Source organism: Callithrix jacchus, chromosome X, assembly GCF_049354715.1.
Source record: "Callithrix jacchus isolate 240 chromosome X, calJac240_pri, whole genome shotgun sequence".
In the NCBI taxonomy this organism is placed as follows: domain Eukaryota; kingdom Metazoa; phylum Chordata; class Mammalia; order Primates; family Cebidae; genus Callithrix; species Callithrix jacchus.
In genome coordinates, this window is record NC_133524.1 from 50,954,245 (window position 1) to 50,972,157 (window position 17,913).

A 17,913-nucleotide genomic window follows, 5' to 3' on the forward strand; every position below is an offset into this window, starting at 1 on the left:
TGAGAGAGAAACTTGAGCGGTTCCACCAGTTTGGGATTTGGGGAAGAGGCTGCAAGTTGGGGTGGAGGGAAAGGGGCATATTCTCCCATTTAGCCAAACTGAGTTCCTGGTAACATGATCAAGTATGACCTCCTATGCTCAGAGCACAGTAAAAATGACTGCTTCTTTTCCAAGTACTCAGGAGACATGCATGAACTTGGCATGGGGGCAAAGGAGGGTGGACACATAGAGCAGAAAAGCCAGAAGCTGGCTCTCAGGAGAGGCCACATAAAGACCCTAGTGAGAGGTCAGGGGTGGAGGTGGATCAATTCTGAAAGGACTCAGTCTCTAGCTGCCCTAGTCAGCTGTCACCCCAGTATCTTCCGATAGCACTAACTGTTTTTGAGCCTGGCTCCCAGCAGACCCCTCAAGAGATACTTGGAAGAAGATGAGCAGAAAGAGAACCATGGCTCTGCCCTAACAGGGCAAAAAGGAAAATTTGGCCCCTGTTGCTTGTGGTTGCACTTAACCTGAGATTTGGACCATAACAGAGTGTGGGCACTTTCCTCTTTTTAAGTATTTGTATAAACAGAAGCACAAAATAACATCCTTGATTAGCTCTGTTTATTTTCTGAGGCTCTTTCAGCCTCTCTCCAAACAGCACATTCCACCTGCCCCACACGAAGAAGCACAAGCTCATTCTGTCAGGCTCAGCAGGAAGAGAAGCCCACAGACAAGCTGGGGGACAGAACAATGCATGGCTTGTTTATCTGACAGAGGGGAAAACCTGCCTCTGGTCACCATGGAGGGACACAGAGCTCTGAAGGCCCACCCTCACCTACTGTTGGCTAGGGTCCTTGCAGCCTAGTAATCAGGAAACCCTTCCTTATAGACCTAATCAAGGGGGGAAATTTGTGTGTGTGTGTGTGGAGGGGGATGGTGGTGGTGGTGATGGTGTGTGTGTGTGTGTGTGTGTGTGTGTGTGTGTGTCCGTAATTTGAAAGAGAACTTTTGAGACAATGACTTTCTCATCAGTCTTGGAAAGCTATAATCTGGTCATCTGAGAGATGAATACTTTCTGGAGAAGGGGCTTTTGGTACCCTGTTCTGCCTCTCCACTTCCCCTCCTCTCCCACCTGTTCCCCTCTGAATAGCCAGTTCAAGTTCCTCCATGTAAATTCGCAGGGTTCCCCTCTCTACCCTCCACCTAGAATCCATCCCTGGCCAAAAAGAAACCCAGGGTAGGGAATAAGAAAAGAAGAGAATGGTCGAGTGGAAATAAAGACTCCCCCCAAATGCTGTGGTATGTGTCAGGGGTGCTCTTTGGCATTCTGTCTAGGGCATCTAGCTAAGGCATTACATTTGACCCTCTGCTTCCATTTCTCCATTTTTCACATTGAAATCTTTAAGACACAGGTGGACACCTCTTTTTCCAAAGAAGGTTGGCAGGAAATAATTATACAGATGACTCCGGAAAGCTCTGCACACAGCAGAGGTGGGAAAATGCTTACTAGTTTAGAAATGCAGTACTCGAGATTCTCTTTCAGAATAGGCTGGGGAGAAATTTCTAGTTTTTCTATATATAGTGTGATAAAACATACCAATCACAGACTTGTTTAACTGACAGAAGAGGGGAAAAGCTGCTTGATCTTGTCAACGATCCTAAAAGCAAAGAGGTAGGTGGTGAATATTTAGAAACTTCTAGAAACAAGGGGAGCAAGTCTGGAATCTGAATAATGAAAGAGGTTTTTTTCCCTCTCCCTTCTATGTACAAAAGTTATGGGTGCAACACCAAAGGGCTAAGGGAGACTTCAGAGGAGCACATAGGGAAAATGGCAGCAAATTCACAGTGCAGTATGTGACTCAACAGATAGCCTTAAAGTTTTTGCCGTGATGCCCAATTTGCTAAACCAACACCCAAAGTGATAAAGAAGGTGGAGGATGTTTGTCCTCCAGCTCTGGTTTCTGTCAGTAACACTTATAGCACCCTTGGGAAAGAGGCCGCAGGAATAATTCTAGTTTTCTTTTCTTCCTCCTTGAAGCCCATTATCTCCTTCAGTTCAGACTCACTGTTTGACCTACCACTTTTCAGAGGTCTGATGGAATCCATAAAGGTTTTCCCCAGAGTCAAGTCTCAAAGCCCTGAGAACTACTTCTGGCCACTCCCCAAGTCACCTCCACTACTAAAGACATAGAGCCCTAAGACAATAGTCAACAACAGTTAGGACCCCAGTAGAAACAAGAGCACCCAGTCACTCTGCTTTGATATAACTTAAGAATCAGGAGGAGCCAACACCCAGCAGAGCTGGAATGCAGTGAGCAAGGTAGACTGTAGTGGAAGATGATGTTGGGGAGGTTCATAGGCTAGATCATGGAGTTTCCAAAGGCTGAAACAGTTTGAATTTTATTCTCAGTGAAATGGGAAGCTGTTAGAAGTTCTTAAGCAGGGTACTAACATGCTGGAAGTTTTATAAAGGTTTGACTTGGCTGATGGATTTGGAAGGGGGGTCAAGAGTAGAAGTCAAGGAATCATTTAAAGGGGCTATTATAGGTAATAGATAATGGTGGTTTGCTCAAAGAATATAGCAGTCGGGGTAAGAACAAGAGATTTGATGAGAGGTATTTTGAAGAGGTAGGGCTGACAGTATTTGTTGATGGACTGAATGTAGAGAATGAGGTAAAAAGAACCATGACACTTGGGTCACCTGGCATCTGTACCTTTTCAGCACAGTATTCATTCTGAAAACAGAGTCATTAGTGATTCTAAAAAGAAAATTGGCACTCTTCACTATGGTTTTGTCCAGGCATTTACGGGGCTCCTCCATCTGCATTTAAGGTGTTTGGAGAGTTACTAGGCAACATGCCAAAATGAATTAGATATAATCATCCCTGTGCTCAAGGAATTAACAGTGTGGTAGAGTGGACAAAAAATATCTAGAAAACCATTAAACAGGGTGGGGTGTCAGAAGTATCAGAAAGGAAATGCTAACAAAATGAGAGTCAAAAGAAGGAAAGACCACTGCAGCTTGAATCAAGAATGGCATCACAGAGCCTCTGAGATAATTTTGGAAGAGTCAATACAATCACCACTAAAGATGACTGGGATAGAGGCCATGCCAGATTTGCATGAACAGAAGTGGGAAGCACAGGAATACTAAGAAGGAAGAAAAATAGTTTTTATAAGGCACAGAGGAAGTGAAATTAGAATGATGCAAGAGCATGGTGGGCCTTAAGAATCAAGTTAAAGCCTTTATTTCACATAATCCAATAGGCAAGAGAGAGCCCTCGGAAGTTCCAGAGTAGGAGAGAAATATGGTACAAGCAGTATGGTAGGAAAGTTATTATGGTAGCCATGTGTAGAATAAATTAAGTGGATAGATACTGGAAGCATAGAGAAGTGAGTAGGCTAATGGAATAGACACAATAAAAGGTAAAATCGGACCAATGGCAGTGGGGATGGAACAGAAAGGAAGAATGTGACAGAGAATCAAGAGTACTTTACATAAGCAGAGAGAAGAGATGGCTATAAAGCACCAACAAGGCTGATAAAACTAATCTAAATAGCAAAGTCATAGGCAAAACCCAGTTTCAGGAAACATGAGTTTGATTTCAGTTATTAGTTTGTTATGCTGGCAAATTCTGTAGGTAGCTGTGCTCAGCGAGCAGCTTGATGTGTGAGCTACAGTGCTAGAAAAAGTTTAGGGTATGGTATGGACATGTGGTCACTATCCGGAGGAGGCAGCTAAGGCTGTTGCAGTGGATGTGACTGCCCATGGTGAATGTGTACAAAAAAGAGGGCAATAACAGATCTCTGCAGAGCTATAGTTTGGGCAGAAGAGGAAGAAGAGCAGGTAATAGAGACAAAACAATGAAATGCCGTTTTCAATGACATTGGCAATACTTTTTAAAGAGAAGTGCTGACAAAGTTGTGGGGAAACAGATACACATTGTTGGCTGGGAATCAAAATGGGTACACACTTGCTAAAGGAAATTTTGGCATATGTTATCAGGAGACTTAAAATGATTCTACTGTGCTTCCTTTAGCTGACATATACCAAAAATGCAATGATACAGAGATTAGCATGGTTCCTGCACAAAGATGATGCGCAAATTTGTGAAATACTCCATTTTTCTGGAATTAGTGGTAATGATTTCGCAACCTTGTGAATATACTAAAACCCATTGAATTACAGACCTGAAGTAGTGAATTTTATGGTCTGTGAATTATATTTAAGGAATTTCATATCCTTTGATCCAGTTTTTTCACTCCTAGGATTTTATCATGAGAAAGCCATTAGAAATGTACACATTGATTTATGTACTTGAAATGTCATCCACTGCAGGGTTATTCATAATGGTAAAATTTGGAATATCCTAGCTGCGCAACATTTAGGAAGAGTTAGATAATGTATTGTACATTTACACAAAGGAATAATAGTTTGTCATTGAAAACCATGTTTTTGAAGACTACTTAATCATCCTGAAAAAGGCTCACAATATAATGGTAAATTTAAAAATTGTATGCAAACCTGAACATATTACAAGTCCAATTCAAGAAACATATATGCATATATATATACGTATTCTTATACAGACATGTAGTTATTGAAAGGCTGGATGTAAATTTACTAATATTATATCAGTGGGTATTTATCTTTCCATGGTAGAATTAAGAGTTTTTATTTTTCACACTTTTAAATTATTTCCAGATTTTATACACTACACATGTATTACCTTTGGAATAAAAAGAGGTTTCTAAAGAAAAATGTCACCATTCTACATGGACATATCATTTACCCAGGCAACTGTCTGACATATTCCTAAATTAGGAATCTGCAGTTATACTTCTGATTCCATTTAACTATTTGAAAGATCTGGATTTTACCCCCAGGGAAATCAGCCTGGAGCCCACCAACCTAGCAAAATGCTTTTTTCAATATAATTTTGCTGCTTGGAAGTGGATTCTTTTGTCTTACTAATTTTTTTTTAATTCCACCTGACAGTTTTTTACCCTTACTATTAGCACTGGGAGCTGTTCTTTGCTGTGAGAGTAGACAGGGCGGGAAGAACCAGGAGCAAGTTTGAGAGGAAGTCAGGCAAAGGAAAAGGGGAGTCAATTCAAGGTCAGTATCAAGGCCATGCCAGTGGGTTGAAGAAAACACTACTCAGGGCCTTCTTGACTAAAGCCAAGTTTTAAAGCCAGGCAACTTTTCCAGTTGCCTGATAAACTCGGTGGGACAAAGTTGGCTAGCGAGGGAACAAATGTACAAGAAAATTTAGTGGTGGTGGTAGAGGTGTGGCAGCAAGTACCATTTGTATGCAACATTTACAATTCATAAAGAACTTTCACATACAGCATTCCATTTAATTCTCATAATCTTACTAACTCCACTTCAGAAAAGAAGAAAATCAGGCTTAAGGAGGTGAAATAAATCACACAGAGCTTGAACACAAGTTTTTGGCTTCCAAATTTTGATGTTTCCTCCACCCCCAAATAGTGGTTCTCAAAGTTAGTTCTGTAGATCAGCATCAGCATCACAAGAGAACTTGTAGGAAAGAAAATTCTGGGGCCCCATCTTCAACCTTTTGAATCAGAAACTCGGGGTGGGGCCCAAAATCTGAGTTTTTTTTTTTAATTATACTTTAAGTTTGGGGATATATGTGCATAACGTGCATGTTTGTTACATAGGTATACATGTGCCACGGTGGTTCCCTGCACCCATCAACCCGTCATCTACATTAGTTATTTCTCCTAGTGCTATCCCTCTCCTAATCCCCCACCCCGCCAGGCTCTGGTATGTGATGTTCCCCTCACTGTGTCCATGTGTTCTCATTGTTCAACTCCTACTTATGAGTGAGAACATGCAGTGTTTGGTTTTCTGTTCCTGTGTTAGTTTGCTGAGAATGATGGTTTCCAGCTTCATCCATGTCCCTGCAAAGGACATGAACTCATTTTCTTTTTTGGCTGCATGGTATTCTATAGTGTATATGTGCCACATTTTCTTTATCCAGTCTATCACTGATGGGCATTTAGGTTGGTTTAAGTCTTTGCTACTGTGAACAGTGTTGCAATAAGCATGTGTGCATGTGTCTTTATAGTAGAATGATTTATAATCCTTTGGGTATAAACCCAGTAATGGGATTGTTGAGTCAAATGGTATTTCTGGTTCTAGATTCTTGAGGAATTGCCACACTGTCTTCCACAATGGTTGAACTAATTTATCCTCCCCAAAACAGTGTAAAAGCGGTCCTACTTCTCCACATCCTCTCCAACATCTGTTGTTTCCTGACTTTTTAATGATCGCCATTCTAACTGGCATGAGATGGTATCTCATTGTGGTTTTGATTTACATTTCTCTAATGACCAGTAATGATGAGCTTTTTTTCCTTACATTTGTTGGTCACAAAAATGTCTTCTTTTGAGAAGTGTCTGTTCATATCCTTTGCCCACTTTTAGATGTGGTTGTTTTTTTCTTTTAAATTTGTTTAAGCTCCTTGTAGATTCTGGATATTAGCCCTTTGTCAAATGAATAGATTGCAAAACTTTTCTCCCATTCTGTAGGTTGCCTGTTCACTCTGATGACAGTTTCTTTTGCTGTGCAGAAGCTCTTTAGTTTATAGATCCCATTAGTCAATTTTGGCTTTTGCTGCAATTGCTTTTGGTGTTTTTAGTCATGAAGTCTTTGCTCATGTCTATGTCTTGAATGGTATTGCCTAGGTTTTCTTCTAAGGTTTTTATGGTTTTAGGTTTTAAGTTTAAGTCTTTACTCTATCTTGAGTTAATTGTTGTATAAGATTTAAGGAAGAGGTCCAGTTTCAGTTTTCTGCATATGGCTAGCCAGTTTTCCCAACATCATTTATTAAATAGGGAATCCTTTCCCCATTGCTTGTTTTTGTCAGGTTTGTCAAAGATCAGATGGTTGCAGATGTGTGGCATTCTTTCTGAAGCCTCTGTTCTGTTCCATCAGTCTATATATCAACTTTGGTACCAGTACCATGCTGTTTTGTTTACTGTAGCCTTGTAGTATAGTTTGAAGTCAGGTGGCATGATGCCTTCAGCTTTGTTCTCGTTGCTTAGATTGGCTAAACAGGCTCTTTTTTGGTTCCATATAAAATTTAAAGTAGTTTTTTCTAATTCTGTGAAGAAAGTCAATGGTAGCTTAATGGGAATAGCATTGAATCTATAAATTACTTTGGGCAGTATAGCCATTTTCATGATATTGATTCTTCCTATCCATGAGCATGGAATGTTTTTCCATTTGTTTGTGTCATCTCTTATTTTCTTGAGCAAATAAAAGATGGTTTGTAGTTCCCCTTGAAGAGGTCCTTCACATCCCTTGTAAATTGTATTCCTAGGTATTTTATTCTCTTTGTAGCAATGGTGAATGGGAGTTCACTCATAATTTGGTTCTCTGTTTGTCTATTATTGGTGTATAGGAATGCTTGTGATTTTTGCACATCGATTTTGTATCCTAAGACTTTGCTGAAGTTGCTTGTCAACTGGAAGAGATTTTGGACTGAGATGACAGAGTTTTTTAAATAAACAATCAATCATGTTATCTGCAAACAGAGACTATTTGACTTACTCTCTTCTTATTTGAATACCCTTTATTTCTTTCTCTTGCCTAATTGCCCTGGTCAGAACTTCCAACACTATTTTGAATAGGAGTGGTGAAAGAAGGCATCCTTGTTGTGTGCTGGTTTTCAAAGGGAATGCTTCTAGCTTTTGCCCATTCAGTATGATATTGGCTGTAGGTTTGTCATAAAGAGCTCTTATTATTTTGAGATACATTCCATCAATACTTAGTTTATTGAGAGTTTGTAGCATGAAGGGGTGTTGAATTTTATTGAAGGCCTTTTCTGCATCTATTGAGATAATCATGTGGTTTTTGTCATTGGTTCTGCTTATGTGATGGATTGTGTTTACTGATTTGCATATGTTCAACCAGCCTTGGATCCCAGGGATGAAGCCAACTTGATCGTGGTGGATCCTCTAGATGATTCTAATGCACACTCTTAAGTTTGAGAACCATTACTGTACCATATGTTTGAAAACAGACTTTCAGGTGATTTCTTCTAAATACTGGCTGCTGCTATTTTGGCTTTTGTGGGGTGCTGCTTTCCAAGGTAGGCTGGAAGGCTTCCTTCAGCTATAAGTGCTATGTATATAATAGAGGGCAGCTATTTAAAAAGTATTTAGCCTCCAGGGACAGGAATGTTCTTGTTTCGGGTGAGGAAGATCCTAGGACCAAGAAGGCAATTCTTGAATCACAGCTGCCCTTGACAGGGGGAGATATGTGCTGGTGAGCAGTTGCCATATATGTACTTCCCTGGTAAGACCTCTTTTCATTAAGGCTTTTACCATGTTCCACAATCTTCCACATCAGCCTTCAGGAAATTTCCTTTTCTGAAGTATTGATATTCACAAACCTCGAGTTCATCAATCTGTTCACTTCCTTTTTAATAGCTTTATTAAGGTTTAGTTGACAAATAAAGATTGTACGTATTTATAATACACAATATACTTTTTTATATATGTAAATGTTGTGAAATGATTAAATAAAGCTAATTTATATATCCATAACCTCACATAATTATCATTTTTTGTGGTAAGAACATTTAAGATCTACTCTCTTACCAATTTAAGAATACAATACGTTATTATTAAATACAGTTACTAGTCTGTATATTAGCTTTCCAGAATGTATTCTTCCTGTTCAACTGAAGCTCTGTATCCTTTGATCAACAGCTCATTTCCTGCCCAACCCCTCCATCGCTGGTGACCATCATTCTACCCTCTGCTTCTATGCATTTGATGTTTTAATTTATTATTATTAATATAATTTCAACTTCTATTTTAAATTCAGGGGGTACATGTGCAGGTTTGTTACATGGGTATATTGTGTGATACTCAGGTTTAGGGTACGAATGATCCCATCACACAGGTACTAACCACAGTACCCAATAGTTTTCCAGTAGTTGTCTCCCCATCCCTCCCTCCCCTATCTAGTAGCCCCCAGTGTCCACTGTTGCCATCTTTATGTCCGTTAAGTGCCCATTGTTCTTACTTATTAGGAGCTAACCATGTGGTATTTGGCTTTCTGTTCCTGCATTAATTTGCTTAGGATAATGACCTCCAGCTGCATCTATGTTGCTGCAAAGAACATGATTTCATTCTTTTTATGGCTGTATAGTATTCCATGATGTATATGTATCACATTTTATTTATCCAATTCACCATTGATGGGCACCTAGGTTGATTCCATGTCTTTGTTATTGTGAATAATGCTGGAAGGAACAAACAAGTGCAGATGTCTTTTTCGGTAGAACTATTTATTTTCTTCTGTATATATACCAAGTAATGGGATTGCTAGGTTAGAGTTCAGCTTTTTTACATTTTACATATGAGATCATGTGGTATTTGTCTTTCCCTGCTTTGTTTATTTCCTTAGCATAATGTTCTCCAGTTTCATCCATGTTGTCAAAAATGACAGGATTTCCTTCTTTTATGGCTGAATAATATTTCATTGTGTGTGTGTGTGTGTGTGTGTGTGTGTGTGTGAGTATGTGTATAGGATTTTCTTTATTCATTCATCTGTTGTTGGACACTTAGATTTATTCCGTATCTTGGCTATTGTGAACAGTACTGTAACAAACATGGGAGTGCAATCATCTCTTTAACATACTGATTTCATTTGTTTTAGATATATACCCAAAAGTGGAACTGCTGGATTATATTGTAGTTTTATTTTTAGTTTTCTGAGAAACCCCCATACTGTTTTCCATAATGGCTATACTAATTTACATTTCTACCAATAGTGTATAAGGGTTCCTTTTGCTTCACACCCTCACCAACATGTCTTTCTGAAAACAGACATTCTAAAAGATGTGAAGTGATATGTCATTGGGGTTTTGATTTGCATTTCACTGATTAGTGATGTAGATCATTTTTTAAAACATACCTGTTGACCATTTATATGTCTTCTTTTGAGAAATTTCTATTCAGATCTTTGGCCCATTTTTAAAATCAAGTTATTTGTTTTCTTACTTTTGACTTGTTTTCCTTATATGTTTTAGATATTAACCCCTTATCAAATATATCATTTGCAAATATTTTCTCCAAACCTGTAGGTTGTCTCTTTAATCTGTTGATTGTTTCCTTGACTGTACAGAAGCTTTTTAATTTGATGCAATCCAACCTGTCTATTTTTGCCTTTATTGCCTGTGCTTTCAGGCCCATAGCCAAAAAATCTTTGCCAAAGCCAAATGTCAGAAAGCTTTTTCATTTGTTTTCTTGTAGTAGTTTCAGAATTTAAGGTCTTATGTTTAAGTCTGTAATCAATTTTGAATTGGTTTTTATATATGGTATAGGACAAGAGTCCAATTGCATTCTGCATGTGAATATCCAGTTTTCATGACATCATTTATTGAAGAGACTGTGCTTTCCCCATTGTGTGCTCTTAACACCTTTGTAAACGACAGTTGACTGTAAATATGTGAATTTATTTTTGGGCTATCTCTTCTGTTCCACTGAACTGTATTTCTGTTTTTATGCCAGTACCATATTGTTTTAATTACATAATTTCATAGTATATTTGGGATTGGGTAGTATGATGCCTCCAGCTTTTTCTTTTTCTCTCAAGATGTCATTAGCTATTTGGGGTCTTTTGTGATTTCTTACAAATTTTAGAATTGTTTATTTCTGTGAAAAAATGTAGTTGGAATTTTGATAGAGATTGCATTCAATCTGGAGATTGTTTTCAGTAGTATAGACATTTTAATGATAGTAATTCTTCCAACCCATGAACATGGAATATTTTTATTTATTTATGTCTTACTTATTGTGTCCTCTTCAATTTATTTCATCAATGTTTTATAGTTTTTAGTATACAGATTTTAATCTTGTTGATTAAATTTGTTCCTAATTATTTTATATTTATTTTGATGCTATTGTAAATGGGATCCTTTTACAATTTCTTTCTAAGTTTGTTGTTAGTGTACAGAAACATTATTGATTTTTACAGGGTTATATTGTACCTTGCAACTTTACTGAATTCTTTAATTATTTCTAACAGCTTTTTGGTGGAGTTCTAGGGTTTTCTATGTAAGATCATGTCACCTACAAATAGAGACAATTTAACTTCTTCCTTTTCAATTGATATGCCTTTTATTTTTCTTGCCTAACTGCTCTGGTGGGACTTTCAGTATTACGTTGAGTAGAAGTGGAGAAAATGGACACCCTTGTCTTGTTTCCTATTTTAAAGGAAAAGCTTTCCACTTTCCACCATGGAATATAATGTTAGCTGTGGGCTTGTTGCATATAGCCTTATCGTGTTAGGGTACATTCCTTCTACACCTAATTTTTGGACACCTTTTTTTTTATCATGAAAGCATTTTGCACTTTGTGATTTTTTTTATCTACTGAGATGATCATATGACTTTTATTTTTCTTTCTGCTAATGTGGTATATCACATTCATTGATTTGTGTATGTTGAACTGCCTTTGCAGTAAGGAAATGAGGAAGTTCAGTGGGGAGTGGGTTTGGAAGGTAGTGGTAGGTTAGTCTACGTTCTGCAGAAGGAAAATAATATAGCATTATGGTATGTTAACAATGTTCCCCTCAAGTGTAGAGGACTCATTTTTCATTGTATATGCCTTTGTACTATTTCAATGGTTTGCCTTCTCCAAGTATTGCTTTAAAAAAAAAGAAATACTTAAAATTAACTTTTACAAGACCAAACTAATTTTTTTTGCTATGGTTTAAATATGTATGTCCCTTCAGAATTCATATTGAGACTTAACTCCCAAGGTGATAGTATTAAGAGGTAAGGCCCTTGCGAGGGGATTAGGCATTGAGGGTTCTGCCCTAAAAGATGGTATTAGTGGCCTTACAAAAGGGTTTGAGGAAGATCTTAACTGTTTTGCCCTTGTACTTCTTCTGCTATATGAGGACACAGCATTTTCCCCCTTTGCTCTCCCTCTATGTGAGGACACAGCAACAAGGCACCACCTTTGAAGCAGAGAATAGCCTCACTGGATACTGATTCTGCTGGTGCCTTGGTCTTGATTTCCCAGCCTCTAGAACTGTGAGAAACCAATTTACATTCTTTATAAATTACCCTCTCTAAAGTTTTGTTGTAGTAGCACAGGTAAACAAAGATACCTTCCCACTCTTCTGCTGGTGCTGGTGATAGGCTGAATCATTTACTAAGGTGAGAAATCGGGTAGACACTCTGGACTCTCTCCTCTTATTTACCCCTCACATCTGTCTAATCAGGCACCAAGACGTATTGATTCTACCTCCTAGGCTAGATAATTCTCAAAACCCACCCCTCTACTCTATCCCTGAATCATTTTAACTATAGCATTCATTTTCTAACTGGTCGACCTGCCTCTTTTCTCCCTGCAAAATGCCAATGAATACATCTTTTCAAAGTGCAAACCTGGTCCTGCCACTCTCATGCTTAAAATTCTTCACTGGCTTCCTAGTACTTACGGGAAAAGTCCAAATTCATTAGCATGGCTGCCTAGACCTTCCTTGCTCTTAGCCACTGTTCTAACCTCCTTCCTCTACAGGTACAGGTAGAATGATAAGAAGGGAAGATGATGAATCTAAAATTGATAATAAAAGGGAAAGCCTCCCAGAAATCCTTCATGACCAAGAAGGGTGCTGAGGGCCAGGAGAGAACTTAGGACAAATAAAAACTTTGAATTAGCCATGGGGGAGATCTAAAGAAGCAGTCTGCAGGATACTGCATCCATGTTGGGGAGCAGAGGAGCCTACAAGGAATGTGAATGTACAGCATTCAGGCAGGAGTACTTTGATGCTGGGGACATTTTCTGTGGAACACTGAAGGACCATGAAACTTTAGGTATTCTGACATGCATAGTACAGAATATATAATGTCTACTGATGGTCTGCATCCATGGAAAATCTAAAAAAGGTCATGCTTGAGGTCTGGTTGTCAACGAAGGATAGAAATTGGACCCAGTTGAAATGTACTTCTAGAGAAGGAATATTGATAGCATATTAAAATCATGGAAATGAAGGGGGAAGAACGGTGTCCTGAGGGTAGGATATATGAGGAGAAGTGGTGAACAGTAAGGCCAGAGAGGCAAGCTGAGTCAGAACATGGAGAATGGTAGGATAAGATTCACACTTTGGAAAGATGTGTCCATTGGCATTTTCTAGGGAGAAAAGATGCAGGTGGATCAGATAGGAAATGAATACTATAGTCCAAGTGATCTATAATTCAGGGATAGAGTGGAGGGGCAAGTTTGAGAAATGTCGGGTCTAGGAGGTAGAACCAGATAGTCTTGGTAGCTAATGAGACAGCTGTGAGGAATAAATAAGAGGGAGTACAAAATGTGTATCAGGTTTTTCACTCTAGTTTATGATTCAGCCTGTCACCAGCATCAGCAGAGAAGACTGGGGAGGAGAATTAGTTCAGTTTTAGAAAAATTGATTTTTAAATATTTTTAAATTATTTAAAGCAATACTTGCAGAAGGCAAACAATTCAAATAGTACAAAGGCACATACAATGAAAAAAGAGTGCCCCATACTCCAGGGGAAACTACTTTTAACAGTTTATTGCTTATCCCTGAGCAACAAAATGGCAGATTATGAAGAACATAAGCTCTGGAACAAGACTGTCTGGACTTGAATCCACAATTTCCAGCCCTATGTTCTTGGACTAGTTGTTTAACCTCTCTGCCTTACTTATATTATCTCTAAAATAGAAATTATAATAACAGAACACAGAAAAGGCAGATTATAATGCTGCTGGAACCTTGCTGTTTGTGTATAACAATATATCTTGGAGACAATTCCGTACCTACACATACTTTTCTTAAACAAATTGAAATAACTGAATAGTATTTTACCAAGTGAATTTTTTATAGTTTATTTAACCTTTACTCAAGTAATAATACTGAAGCTGTTTTGCTAATATGAATATTTTTCTAATACAAATCATGTCATGATTAAGATCTTTTTACATGTCTTCACACACATGCATGATTATATATTTTATATAAAGTCCTACAAGTGGAACTATGGGTCAAAAAGTACATGTTTAATTGTGATAAAATATACTAAGATGCAAAGAAGTTATGCTAATTTACATTTCCAACAATGTATTAGAGTAGTGCTTTACAAACTTTCATATGCCTACAAGTCACCTGGGGATCTGATTAAAACGCAGATTCTGATTTAGCAGATCTGGGGTGGAGCTGCATTTCTAAAAAGCTCTCAGTTAATGCAGATGCTGCTGATCCAAGGAATACAGTTTGAGTAGTAAGGTATAAGAGCACATGTATTTCTCTACATGCTTGGCAAAAAAAAAAAAAGTATATCAAATGCTTTCATTTTTCCCATTCTGATAGGCGAAAGTTATCAGTTATACTGCTTAAAGTAATCTATACTGCTTTAATTGTAAGTGTTGAGCATCTCTCTCTCTCTCTCCCTTCGCTCTCTCTCTTTCTCTCTCCCTGAGTTAGGATCTTGCATGTTGCCCAGGCTGGAGTGCAGTGGTACAACTGTGGCTCACTGCAGCCTCAAACTCTTGGGCTCAAGTGATGCTCTAGCCTCAGCCTCTGAGTGGCTGGGACTACAGGGCGTGCACCACCATGCCTGGCTAATTTTTACATTTTTTGTCAAGACAAGGTCTCACTATGTTTCTCAGTCTTGTCTTGAACTCCTGGCCTCTAGCCATCCTCTTGACTGTTGGGATTACAGGCATGAGATACTGTGCCAACACAACATATTTTCATTTGTTTTTATAAGCTCACTTTCTTTTTGTCTGAACTGCCTGTTCAGGTTCTTTTTTCCTCTTTTTGAATGGTTTGTTGGCATTGTCCTGTTATTCTCAAGAGCTCCTTATATATTATGGGAGCCAGCCTCTTGCTATATCAGATGCAAAACCCTTTCTCCAGTTTTTTGTCTTTGGATTTTATTTTTGTACTTTTCTGATGCTTTAAATTTTAACTTTCGTGTTGTCAGATTAACAATTTTCTTTTTTATGGCTTTCAGGTTTTTTTTTTTTCCGGTTGGTTGTTTTTTGTGTTTTTTTTTTTGGGGGGGGGGCAGGGTCTCATTCTGTCACCCAGGCTGGAGTGCAATGGTGTGATCTCCACTTACTGCAACCTCTGCCTCCCAGATTCAAGTGATTCTCCTGCCTCAACCTCCAGAGTAGCTAGGATTACAGGTGTGTATCATTACACCTGGCTAATTTTTATATTTTTTGTAGAGATGGGGTTTTGCCATGTTGCCAAGGCTGGTCTCAAACTCCTGAGCTCAGGTGATCTACTCACTTCAGCCTCCCAAAGTGCTGGGAATACAGGCATGAGCCACTGCACCCAGCTGGCTTCCAGGTTCTGTGTTTTGCTTAGAAAGACTTTTCATGTTTCAAGATAAAATCATATACTAAAAGTTATATACTAAACAATGTCTTTGAATCATTATGGTTAGAATTCATTATCACTAGACCTCATTATGGTTTATTGATAAGTCTATCCATGTGCTAGTACCAAAGTATTTTAATTACTGTAATGTTATAATATGTTTTAACAAGACTAGCCCCTTTGTCTTTTATCCTCTTTTATTCAGACCTTTCCTGACTAATCTTACATACGTACTTCAGAATCAGTTTGGCATGTTGGATTGTAATGTGTCTAGACGACAACTCAGTGTGGAAGTCTAACATCCAGTTGAAAATGATGATCTGGAATCTGCACCTATGGTCTTCCCCAGATACAGAAATCTGTGAGTCATCAGTGGTACCTGAAACCCCTCAATAAAAGTTCATAAAATAAGAAAGAGAGGCTGAGATAGAACTCTAGGTTAGTGGTTCTCAAAATTCAGTCCCCACACCAGCAGCATCAGCATTATCTGAGAACTACTTGAGCTCCTACTAGAGATCAGAAATTCTGAAGAGAGGGGAGCAGTGTGTTCTTTAATATAAATTCCCCAGGGGAATTTAATGTACATTCAAGTTTGAGAACTACTGCTCTAGGGTGTATCTGTGGATAAAAGACAATTAAGGAAAAAGAGCTCAAGATAACTAGTAGTACGAAAACTAGGAAAAAGAAGTGTTTTGGGTCAGGCATGGTGGCTCATACCTGTAATCCCAGCACTTTGGGAGGCTGAGGCAGGCAGATCACGAGGTCAGCAGTTTGAGACCAGTCTGGACAACATAGTGAAACCCTGTCTCTACTAAAAATACAAAAAATTAGCCAGGTGTGGTGGTGTGCGCCTATAATCCCAGCTACTCAGGAGGCTGAGACAGGAGAATTGCGTGAACCTGGGAGGTGGAGGTCACAGTGAGCCGAGATCATGCCACCGCACTCCAGCCCAGGTGACAGTGTGAGACTCTGTCTCAAAAAAAAAAAAAAAAGTGTTAGTTCAACCATTATGGAAGACAGTGTGGCGATTCCTCAAGGACCTAGAAATAGAAGTACCATTTGACCCAGCAATTCCATTACTGGATATATACCCAAAGAATTATAAATTGTTCTATTATAAAGACACATGTACATGTATGTTCATTGCGGCACTGTTTACAATAGCGAAGACCTGGAACCAACCCAAATGTCCATCATCAATAGACTGGATAAAGAAAACGTGGCACATATACACCATGGAATATTATGCAGCCATAAAAAATCGATGAGTTCGTGTCCTTCATAGGGACATGGATGAATCTGGAAACCATCGTTCTCAGCAAACTGACACAAGAACAGAAAACCAAACATTGTAATCAATCATAGGCAGGTGTTGAACAATTAGAACACGTGGACACAGGGAGGGAAGCATCACATACTGCAGTCAGTAGGGGAGGCTAGGGGAGGGACAGCAGGGGTGGGGAGGGATAATGAGGGGAGAAATGCCAGATATAGGTGATGGGTGGATGAAGGCAGCAAACCACTTTGCCATGTATGTACCTATGCAACAATCCTGCATGATCTGTACATGTACCCCAGAACCTAAATTACAATTTTAAAAAAATGTTATGATAATCAAGGAAAACACATTTCTAGAAAGAAGTGCTCAACAGTGCCCAATGCTGCAATGATGAAATAATATTTATTAAGCAACTACTATTTCCAAAGGGCTTATGCATATCAGCTCATTTACTCATGTAACAAAATAGATATCATTATCCCCATTTACACATAAGAAAATTGTGATTAAAAAACTTACCAAAGTTCATCTAGCTTATATGTGATTTGACACCATTTCTATCATAATAATGGCTGAAAAACTTACTGAAAAATTGCTCACTAGAAAAGGAGAAGAAACAATGCTCCTTGACTTTTTTTTTTTTCAATCTAGAAGACATTAATTCACCTGGGAACCATAGAAAGGAGAGTGGCATAGTAGTGGTAAGGGTAGAAGGCAGACTGCTGTCAGGAAATGGGAGGTAAGAAAATAGAGCCAACGTCTAAGATGTTTGGCTGTGAAGGAAAAGAATTTGGTAGTTGGAGGAGGGTAAAGGATAAGGGCAGATGATGTTTTTAGGATGAAGGGACCACCTGAAAATATTTATGTAGAATTTAGATTAATGTAGATTAGGAATTTCATTCTAAGGCTCTAGGACAATCTCTAGTCCTGACCTCTCACTTAAACACCACACCAGTTCTACCTACTCCCTGCAACTGCCCATTGGCTTTCTGTATCTTCTACTACTCCAAACTAAAAACAGTAAAAAAAAAAACACAAAAATTGATGCCAACCCTAGCTCTATTTTCTATTTTTGTTTTGTTTATTCATTTTAAATCTCTAAAGGTCTGACTGGCTCAAACCTGGTAATCATTTTGTACTCCTCCTCTTCTTCGGCCTTTATACTGAATGAGTCACCAAGTGCTGGCTTTGAAATATCTTCCCCTATTAACTTGTCCTGTCTATTCCTACTGTCACTGCTCGCTGTACTACA

General features: G+C 38.6%; 1 protein-coding gene and 1 pseudogene across 2 annotated transcripts in view; one reads left to right on the top strand and one right to left on the bottom strand.

Annotated features, from left to right (window-relative positions):
• SHROOM4 (shroom family member 4) overlaps nucleotides 1-17,913 on the bottom strand; it is a 218,005-nt gene that overhangs the window by 51,073 nt on the left and 149,019 nt on the right. The gene's annotated exons all lie outside the window — the stretch shown is intronic.
• Nucleotides 4,012-4,112, top strand: LOC118150764 (U6 spliceosomal RNA; annotated as a pseudogene).